Source organism: Colias croceus, chromosome 13 (assembly GCF_905220415.1).
Source record: "Colias croceus chromosome 13, ilColCroc2.1".
In the NCBI taxonomy this organism is placed as follows: domain Eukaryota; kingdom Metazoa; phylum Arthropoda; class Insecta; order Lepidoptera; family Pieridae; genus Colias; species Colias croceus.
This window is the reverse complement of record NC_059549.1, coordinates 4,709,581-4,721,675: the sequence shown is the minus strand read 5'-3', so window position 1 is coordinate 4,721,675 and position 12,095 is coordinate 4,709,581.

Below are 12,095 nucleotides of genomic sequence, written 5' to 3'. Positions count from 1 at the left end.
ATAAACATAATGCGTACTGTTGTATTTTCGAAGATAGTGTCGCTTAGTATAAATGCTCTGAAAACTACGCGAGCCAAAAGCGCTTATCTCCATAAACATATTCAGACACAGTAAAGCATAAATATTAATCACTAACATCCATTGATATTTAGGAAAATAAAAACAACTAATATGCCACATACAACTAATATACAGAATAATACAGTTTTAGTCATTGTAACTTAAACGTAAGAACTGAATTTAAAGACATCAACTAATTTAACTAACCTTACTTTTGATCTTTGATTTCTTGCATTTGTCTCTGTCCCGAATAGCAGGACATCTTTTTGTGTAATAGTAGTAATAGTCCTACGTTCATCAATTTTCTCGTAAGGCAAATTTACTAAACGACCTTTTCGTTACCATTTGCGGCAAGTCAATAATACTTAAACGACAACAATTAACTGAATGACGCATTTTAGGTTTCTAATCTTACCTTGAAGGACATATGGCAGTAAGAAAAAAAAACTAACCAACAATAACAATAAAAATTATTTTATTTTCTTAAGGTAAGTAAAATAGACGTATCCACAAAAACGAAAAATGCCACTGCTAAAGCGCCATTATCTCCTTAATTAATGCTCAGATTGCTAAAAGACCTAGACCATTGTATAGAGAAGAAAAAACCCAACTCAACCATATAAAAAACGCACTTTAGGTATTTTGGCGCTTTAGTACTTTAGCCTTTCCAGTGACGATATGGTCTGTTATTAAACACAGTTCTCATTCTTCGCAGACTTCGCATTTGCTGAAGTATAAGGTCATAATTTCTTACCTACCATGAATTTAGAATTCGAATCAAGAACCGCACCGTCATTCCAAAGCTTACAATTTTCCCGATTCAGCGAGCAATCGCAAAAATACCGGTACCTCGTACCTACAACACATTGTTTTCACCCGCCACGTCACCCGTGACGCGAATGCATAATCAATCAGTAATCCAGAAGCGTTGTGACGCGCAAATCTCGTGGGATTTGAATTTCACAAAGATTCCAATCTTTATATTTCTTCATGACGGTGGGCGGTTTAAAGCGACTGCGGTAAGGGAAGCGACAAAGGAATACGCAGTGAATGAAGTGTAATTTTAAAAGCTTTTACCAATGTTTATCGGAATTTGCCCACGCTCTTAGGGGACTCCGATGATTATTGATGTTTTGACAGCTGTAATATTTTTAAATAATTACGTTTTTATAATGTTAATGCATTGTTTTATAGGTAATTTGTTATTTTTTAGAACATTTTAATCCCACCAAAAACATTTTCATGTAAAATGTTGCCAAGACGAGCCCATATGACTCGCACTGTCAAAAAGTTATCAGATCTCATGTAGAGCCAAGCTTCTAACACTACACGCCCTAACTCTACAAGGCCTAATTTCACAAACTCTACACCTTAGTCAAAATATGTGGCTTGGCCATTTCGCTACATTCACATCGGCGTAAGGTGAAAAATTAATTCACTGTTCATTACTTTTGTGTTATACAATAGTTCTTGTAGTAACGAACGGCCAAGCCACATATTATGACTAAGGTGTAGAGTTTGTGAAGTTAGGCCTTGTAGAGTTAGGGCGTGTAGTGTTAGAAGCTTGGCTCTACATGAGATCTGATAACTTTTTGACAGTGCGAGTCATATGGGCTCGTCTTGGCAACATTTTACATGAAAATGTTTTTGGTGGGATTTCATTTCTTTTTGTAAGTTGTTTGTAACAAAAATTTTTTTTATTTTTTTCTTCATTTTTTGGGGTGTATTTCTTGCACATCAGAGACGCCTTTTTTTACAGCCCACTCTCTTGTCAAGGACAATTTTTTTTATTTTTAGCTACTGTGTGGACGTAAGAGGCAGGAGACGTTCGCAACACTTCTATTCATTCATATTTATATGATCTGATCTGAAGTATATGTCTCAATATATGTCGATTAAATTTTTAATTTTTTTTTAACAAGGAGTACCTATACATATATCTAGGGGAACCAAGTTTTAGATTATTAGATTAGACCTCTAGCGTCATCAAAATTTAATTTAAAATTACAGGTCTCATACAAACTCCCATCCCCTAGTTTAAGGGGTTGGGGGATGAAAGTTACAAGTTTTATAATTTTTTTGTTGTTTGTGTGCTAATACTAGCTTACATACAAAATTTCAGCTTTCTAGGACATTAGGAAATACCTTAAGAATTTTGATGATCATCAGTGAGTCAGTGACGAAATTAGCGTTTTTTAGATATAAATAAAATCTGAACTATAAAAGCTAATGTAATTAAAACTTAATATATTCAATAAGTCCGCTATTGACTATATATCCCGAAAATTTTGTTGATCTAGCATAACCCAAACCCAAGATATGAGGGTTCAAAAAAACGTCGAAGCGCTTCGAGAAAAGGTATAGGTAGTGCCCGTGCGCTTCGCTTTCGCTTGGTTCGTCTTGGCGGGGGCACTACCGTGCCCCCAGATGTGAATACTTAAATTATTTAGTGTTATTAAAAAAATCTCATTATCATATTATGTTTTAAATTGGTATACATAGACTGTAAACTTATAGGTTTTGTATGTCTCACAGAGTAAAATTTTACAATATGTATCAATAAATAATAATAAAATTGTTATCAAGCAACCAGTCATATAAACTACTTAGTGATAATTTTTGATTAGTGTTAAAGCTCTACAAAATTATAACTTGTATTTATTTCTACATTATACGTTACAACGTTTAGAACACAATTAATACGTAATAACTTTTAGAACACAATTAGGCTATCATACTTAACATGTCATTCAATTTTTATTATTTATATAGAGGTAATAATTATTTATATAAGTAGCTGTTTCTACGATGTCACACAAACTGTATCGATATATGAAACGCTATTACGATGTAATCCAGCACGGCTTGATTGCTTGAATTTCCCCAGAGCTCTGCGATACAACTCTTTAATTCTTTCTTCTACGCGTGTGCGAACTTTCTGAAAGGGTTCTTTTAATAACTAATCAAAAATATATGAGTTAATTAAATGGTGTATAGTGTTTACTCATAGAAACGTCGTATAGATCGTAATAGAGATAGATAGGTGATTTGAATTTGAATTAAATTTTATCAGTATTGCTCCTTGTTTTATTTATTTACATACTTACCTACTAATTATATTTCTTATTTAAGCTTTTTTTTAAATTGACTTTGATATATAACAAAACTGATTCTCAATACAGTTTGATCTATGTTGCTACATAAAGAAAGGAAAGAGATACACACATACACACATCCCTTCTATACTATTTGCGTAATACCCAATTGGATGGAATTAATGAATATTTAGTACAACCGTGTCTTATGGATGAGAACACTTAATTTACTCCACTCCACTGGGAACATATTTGATGATACAAGTTCAGTTACTTAATACTGACGTGAGCTATGAATTTTCTAGATCATGTATTAATCTTATTCTGAGTGACTGGTTGTGTCGTTCGAATAGAAACTTTATTTGCATTGTGTTTCGGTTTGTTTTCTTTTTCTAATTTGTGATTAAATTTTTTTACATACCAATGTAGAGTTACATAGCAATTCTCATATTGTTTCTGCAAATTCGTTATCTACATTCTATAGGTTATAAAAAGTAGTAGTATGTACCTACTCAATAATAAAACGTGTGCAAAATAAATCTTTGGTCACCTAGGTAGTTAAAATGGATAATTTTATTAAATATTCAATATATATTATAACAACAATATTATAACAACAATATTATAACAAAGTATTACAAACCTTTCAAAAAATCACGATACAAACAAACAAACATTACCATTAGTTCACTGAATTCCTTTCCAAATACTGTATTCCTTTTTGTATATTTGGCATTATGAAAGGGCATTATTACGGTAGCCGTCCACCATGATGGATTGTTGGCCTCCAGTCACATGAGATTTGGCCCTACTGATGTTATGACTTGTGCCGAAAAATGATGCATTCGGAAATACGTAAAAGAGCGTATATTAAATGGAAGGTTGTGTTGTCAGTGTACGAAAAGCTTTGTGATTTTGTTAAGGTAGTTGGAGTAATTAGAACGAAGATAAAACGATATATCTACGATAGGAAAGTACGTGTAGTCGTAATAAATGGCGATTAATAATAAAGTATCTGGAAATATTTTTCTTTTGTTTTATTGATCTTTGAATGAATGAATGAATGAATATTCTTTATTGCTTATAAATAAATAAATACAAGTGGAAAAGCACACAACACATAATATAAAACAAGCAAAAGGCGGCCTTATCGCTAGGTAGCAATGTTTCTATAAAATTTGTATTAAAACTATCTAAAATATTGTACAGGCCTTTTACAATAGAGTAAATCAAAAAGTGAAGTGATTTAACGTTAATATAAGAAGAAATATTTGTCATACGGCTTTATTCTATTGCAAAAAAAAATTGAGCCGCCACAATTATTGGCGCAGCAATATCTCCCATATTAGCATTGGTAACGTCGGGTAACCCCGGTGTAAATATTTAAGAAGGCTGCGACTCGCCGCCCACTGTCTTATGCTTAATTTATTTTGACAAATCATCTTTTCTTTGTAAATATTCGGATGAGGTGCGTTTGTGAATTTGATGGAATGTGTGTGATTTTATTGTACGGCACAATGGTTTATTTTATTTGGTGTTTCTTTATTGTGTTTGTATATGCTTGTATATGCTTCTTCATGATCATCTTCATAAACAGCTTTGGACTGAACTTGCACGTTACTCAGCCCCCTCGTTGACTACTCGCCGGCCGCTGCAAAAAGAAGAATACGTATGAAGTTCAAATTTCTAACATTAAAAATTATATATAATATGTGCAAAATAACTAAAAAAAAACACGTAACATCTTTTAAAGTTCAGTACTTACGTATAAACCTTTAATAAGAAACAATGCAGAAACGGATACCAAATAAAGCACTGCTATAATCATGGACAAAGCCGTATCTGATGCGAGTTTTAAATTAAACATTAGACAAATGTAGTTAACCAGTAAGGACATGTAAATATTGAACCGGAGATAGTTCCGTTTCAAGTTAAATATGTACCCGCGAGGAAATCCCAAAAGGTCGCGACATACGACATTCGGCAAGCCTTTATTTTACCTCCGGCTAACCACTCTGTTATACAGCGTGCTCCATATCTGCAGCCAATGGTGGACAGTCAATAAACTTCATCATGTATTTCAAGGAGGGAAATGCAGTGTTAAGTATATTAGATGATGATAAATACAGAATTTATGTTACAAAATTAGTGGTATTAATTTTTAAATTAGGATAAGTTAAAACTTTTGATGGTACGTAGAGCCATCTACCTACAATATCTGTTAAAGCAGTCTTATACAGCAGCAGCAGCAAAATAACAATACCAGCTTTTGTTAGACCATTATTATGATAGAAATGATACTTATTCCTTACGTAATCGCACAGCATGTTGATTATCAGCTGAAGATTAAAACTGTTACAAACAACAATATATTTTATCAGCATTATATATTTTTATCTTATGGATCAAAAAGGCAAATCCACATTACTATATTTAAAATTACATTTATGTAATGTACCAAGCAAATTGTACTAATACAATTATGCGTTATCCACAATACATAGTACTTTAATAATTGACACACCCTGTATAGCAAGCGAGATACATTTGACACAGCTTCATAATATATGAGACGACTTAACAAGCATGTAGTTACTGGCTACAGGAGGTCTCTGGAGATATTCGCGGATATATTATGATGGCGGAAAATTATATAATTTTGGAAAATTATAATTCTCTAAAAATAGTAGTACTTTAGTAAAGCATAAGCCGAGCTTATGCATGGTAGGGTTTTTCGTTTTTGGGAGGACATCAGATTTTCATTTACGTTGTTCCTGTTACTGTTTACCTTTAAAACTGTAAGAAAACTTGGTCATATACATTATACATAATACAAGTAATAGAAATACTGACAAAAAATTTAGCATCGTATTATGTACTTACTAGATTTCCGCCCGCGGCTTCGCCCGCGTTTGCAAAGGAAAACCCGCATAGTTCCCGTTCCCGTGGGATTTCCGGGATAAAAACTATCCTTTGTGTTAATCCAAGTTACCCTCTATATGTGTGCTAAATTTCATTGTAATCGGTTCAGTAGTTTTTACGTGAAAGAGTAACAAACATCCATACATCCATATATCCATACATCCATACAAACTTTCGCCTTTATAATATATTTATAATTTATAATATATATTAGATTATACAATTCAAATAAATTCATTACCCAAACTTTGATAAAGCTCCTTAAAAATTTTAACACAATCAATTAACCTTTTGATTGGGCCACACATTAAGTAATGCGCTTTTAACCAAATTACATAATGAATAGCAATACCTTCGGTCAGGTAAAATGGCTAAAGTGTTCCTGACCGAAACTAATCTGTCTCCCTAATTGTGTTAGCGACAACTTTGATCCTCTCAGACGTTTCCCTCAGGATATGATCCAACAAGAAATTAGATTAGTTATAGTTGTTGGCTTCGCTAATAAAGGGCGAAAAGTTTGAGCGATAGCAATCCCTTGCGCTATTTATGAAGGATGGGTGAAATATCAAAAAGTATAGATGTGTTCTATATTCTTGTAGTTGCAGTGTTGGCCTAGTTTTTGGAGATGATATTTTCAAAGCATCGCACTTTTGCTCATCAGCAGTTGTGATAGTTCTAATATAAAATTTCGGCATTATTAGGAATGCAACCTGAAATAAAATTATGTACCTATTAACTAATATATGATGCGTGGTAGCAAAACGTGTTGTACTTCTATTAGAAGCCATGATTGTATCAAATAACCAATTTGAGGATTTTGACCAAAACTGTTACATTAGAAATGTGTACATAAAAGAATTAAACAAATTTCATCTGCTAGTTTGTATAGGCAGTAACTATAAAGACAATAAGCATAAATTAAAAGAACAAAAACTATTACAGCAAAAACAGAAAACTAAAAGATAGCAGCAAGTTGTAATTAAAAACTTACGCAGCAAATCATAACAGAAACGGTAACAAAAACAATTGACGCATCGTTAATCAAGTCTCACAACAATACAGGCAGCTTCGTAGATTAAAAGAATAAATAAAAACGTTCAGCGGAAGTTTTACAGTCTCCTCAAAATGCATAGCCCATTACACGAACAAGTTTATTGTGATTTTGTGTTTAAACAAAGAGGGGTGGCGTTTTTACACGGCGTTGTAATGAATTTCAGGAGGGCGAGACATCGGCCACTTTAAATATTCAAAAAGATGTAGGGTGTATAAGAATTTTGTTCACCTCATTGAATAACATGGGCTCATGCATAATTTTTTGGTTTGGCGAATATCGTCGCGGCTTACCGCTTGATTTGATTATGTAGATGCTGTGCTTCTCGTAACTTTTGCAACATAAATGTGGGTAATTGAATAAAAAAAAGATTGATTAGACAGTACTAATGTCATGGATACCGTTGATTATTTAATTGTTGATTCGTTGACCAGTGAACTAATATTTTAGGTAAATAGCGATTAGGATATCTAACAATAAGAAAGTATGATGTACAATGTACACAGTAAAAATAAGATTAAATTACCAGACTTATTTAGCATTATCTTCATATAATATGTACAAATTATAATTTTATATCTCTGGTTACATACTAAGGTTACAAAGCAAAAACTCTCTACATTACAGACATTTCCTCTCACAGACAAGACACAGATTCGTAGACGTTATGAAATTGCATCTTTAAACCGATTACGGTCCTATAGAGCGTCCAGCAGACCGTCCACTCCGTCCCAAAACACAGGGGTATTCTAAAGCGCTAAAATGCATGCCTTTGCTATTGGTATAAAGTTAGATTCAATGGACATGATTATTTCCTTGTATTCGTTTTTAAGCATTTCAATCTATACGTAGTTCTTGTAGTACGTATATTTTGATTTTAAGTTTGATGGTCTGAAAAAGTGTGATCATTAATCATTGATTCGTCATTTTTCTACTACAATCTGAAAAGGGACGAAATATGTATTCGTAAGATATATTTCGTTATTACTCAACCCACTAAATTATAATATAAAACTATTTTTCTCTACAAATGTATAATCTATCTGTTAATCGAACAGTTAGTTTTTACTGTAGATACTTTAAATTGTACAGCATTTTAAACATTTAAAATTATGGTATAGAATACTTCCATCAGACGTTTACAGTAAAACAAGTTAGAACAATCGATAAACCGGTCATCAATTACTATGAGCTTTGTTACAGCTAAATTAGTTATGGGACCTTTTTAATGAACCGTGAAACATTTCAATTTTCCACATTTATTCCCAAATAGTATGAGTTTCACAAATGAGGTATCATTATTGGGTAAATTTCGCATATTACAATACCTTTTGAATAGTTTTACGGTATCCCTTGGGGAGATATTATATTATTATTTGATTATAACGATACATTGTAACTGCATTTAACATTAAGTAGGGTATAGTGATATTATTTTGTGAGCTCGTTTTATTCGGGTAGCTAACAAAGGTAGGTTTTATTAGTTTTAAAATTATTTAAGTAATATTATCTAATATGTTTTTTTAACTATTCTACCAACTTAAAAGTTGAGAAGCATGAATTCTGTAGTTACTAAATGCATACATACTACTTCTAGTATGTAGAACCACAGAATTCATGCTAGTAGAAGTTGAATATTTATGATTCAATTTATGGTAAGAATTGTGAAGAAAACTAAAAAAAAATATTTTTTTGCTCTATTAGGTATAGGTACAATTAATTTAAAATTGTATGTATAATATTTACATCTAATAATACATACTTATGATTGAGATTACGAAGAGGCAGATATTTCTATTTATTTAATTGTTTTCAACATAATATATTTAACCGTTTACTGAAATTAACAAAAGGCTCTATCAAATTTAATACCTACTATCAATACATTTAAAATAAATTTTAGTGTATCCTGTAATTACTGCTTAAAAGCGTTAATCACAGAATAGTGGACATAATGAGGCAATAAATTAACATGATAAAGTAACCCTCTGCCGTGTTATTATTAACGTCCATTCGACAAATGAACAATTGTCGCAATTGGCTGGGATTTGCGAATATTTACTAATTTACAATACTTAATAATCGTTTCAATGAACGATTGTCCGTGTAGAATCAAACCTACATAGTACTCATTCTTAGATAGAGATTTTATATAATAAATCTCTTCAATTGAATATTTGAAAATATTTTATCTATGAGCTTCAGCCTGCAACGTTATTCGCAACAATGAACAAAGTATCTGTAGTAGTAGTAGTAGTTTTTATGAGCCGTTATAATTCGCTTAACTACTCCAATAATAGATAGTATTTAAAAAGCTATCTAAATATATGTTGAGCTGAACTTACAACAAAACACTATTTATTATCATTATCAGCCTACATTTGTCCACTGCTGGACATAGGCCTCAGTCAGGCCTCTATAATATGATAATGAATAAGTATTCATAATTCCACTAAGTATACACATATTACCTACAATATGAACCTAGTGGAATAGACATACTTACTATCTATGCATGTATGTATCTATGTGTGGACGAGTAATTAAACGTATCATGTTAATCGTGGATCTACCCACATTGAATACTCGCATATGTAAAGTTTTCAGCGCTCCGTGTTTGTAGTTTTAATTAATTGAAAATTGTAGCTAAATTACATGCGGAATAATAATGTTTTAGTGTTAAATTGTGTTATGTATTCGTGTGAGTATATAATGTAAATGTTTAAGTACCTACTCGTTTAATTTTCGTAGATACAAAGATATTGAAATGAAATGGAAAAGTTTTTAAATTGTTAAACTGTACCTAATAATTAAAATCGTTTAATAATAACCATAACTCTAATTTCTCCCTAGAGTTTATTATAATCTCTAAATGTTTACAAATACACTTTATAATCGTCACCTTAATTAATTAGGATTATTGCGAATAAAACCATTTCAACGTTTTAAAATGATACTATGCTACATACTACATTAAACAAAGCTAGAAATAAACACCATAAATTGGTAAATTTAAACGTTTTTTGGTTAGACAAATGTGGGTATAAATTAGCCGTAGATTGACATGGGTGTGTGATGTGGGTAACACTGGGAGTACATGTTTTTGCACTGCCACTAGCGTTTATGTGTTGCCAACTTTTTGAATACATTTGTTTTTTGTTTTAGGATAAAACGGTAAAAAAGTGTTGTTTTCTTGATGTATTGGAATTGTTGTTGGATACTATATTATTGTCAAAGTCGGGTTTTATATATTTAAATCTATTCATAAAGTAATACATATATAAGGTAAAGGCTCCTAATACGGCGGTAGTCAAAATCGCTTCCTAATACGGTGGTATTTATATTTTCGTGTTTTATTCCTGTTTTATTAATTTTAAGTACACCAAAACGTAAACTATTTATTCCAAATTTATTACTCCATGACTTAACTAACGTTTGCAAGTATAGCACATAGACAACACAACAAGATCAATCAATCTGTGTAACGGCATCGACATGAGAGGTGTTTCCATACAAACGCGAAACAACAAAAGTAAGTACACTAATATATATAAACTAAGTTTTTCGTATTAATAAGCCGTTCAAGTTTGTATATGTATTGTTTATTGCATTTTCCTACTATTACACTCACTATTTAAATAGCTTGTTTCATATTTGTAAGTCATTTTCTACCCAAAAAATAAGAAATAAAATACCGCCGTAATACGATACAAATTTTATAGATTAATCCTAAGACGGTGGCATAACTCCGAAATAGGAAAAATACTGGGCATGTTTAATTGTTTATAACTTTCATTTTATTTACTTATTGAATTAATTCCAAGATTAGTTGAAATAATTATTAATCTGATAAATTAGAAACCATATTCTGCGGTATGTGTTCTTAATTAGAAATCCAGTTAAATATGAAAACGGTTGAGTACAAAATGTTTGTTTCTTAGAAGGGGTAAAAATTGGAAGGTGTATTTTAATGTATCACAAATCATTTATTTTGTATAACTGTTGATTTGAGTTTTACACATCTGAGCCAAAAAACTGTTATCATTTGATTAAGCATTTACATTCTCTTGTTTATCGAATTTTTGATGGGTCAGAATTAGGATTATTAACAACACGAGTAGTTTTCCTATTACGGTGGTAGATATTTCCAGGTAACTCTGTATTAGGTTATATGATCTCCTATTACGGCCCTAATATAATAGAACTTAAAATTACCAGATTTAGGGTTGCGTAAATAAATAAGAAGTTTTGTGTCTTTTTTTATGGATTCTTATTTGATATGCGTGTTTTTTTTTCGATAAAACTAAAAGCATAAATGAAACACATTAAAAGTGAATCAACGTAATCAAACCAATGGTCAATGAATAAAAAACTTACAATTTACTTTACTAATGCATTCCTATTATTTAACAAATATTATTTGTACGGAACTTCAATGAATATAATTTCTGACCCTCCGTATTCGGAGCCGCCTATCGCAGTATTAGGCTCTGACCAAAATTATACCTCCGTATTAGGGAAAATCGACCTGACTATTTAAATATTTTTTTAAAATAAGAAATATCATGAAAATAAACATAGACTCAACAGCAATACAAAATTTAAGTTCCACTTTTAACGATAAAGTGGTTTGGCACCTTTAGAAAGACTTACAAATGCTTATTTTTGATACTTACTTTCAAATGTTGCGAAATACCTCCGTATTAGGTGCCTTTACCTTATCTAAAGTTTTTTAGAATCAAATAAGTTTTGTTATTATTTAAGGAGCGCATCTATACTAATCTATGGCTTTTCTTTTTGAGAAATGTATTTCTGTCATCTCAACAATAATAAAAAGCGCAGTTTTGCAACTAAACTAAAACGATATCATAAAGAAATACTGGTTTACTTACCTATCTTAATGTTAAATCGTCAATACAGTCTAGGCATATGTACCTATCTATTCTGGTAAATAACAATTTCTTATT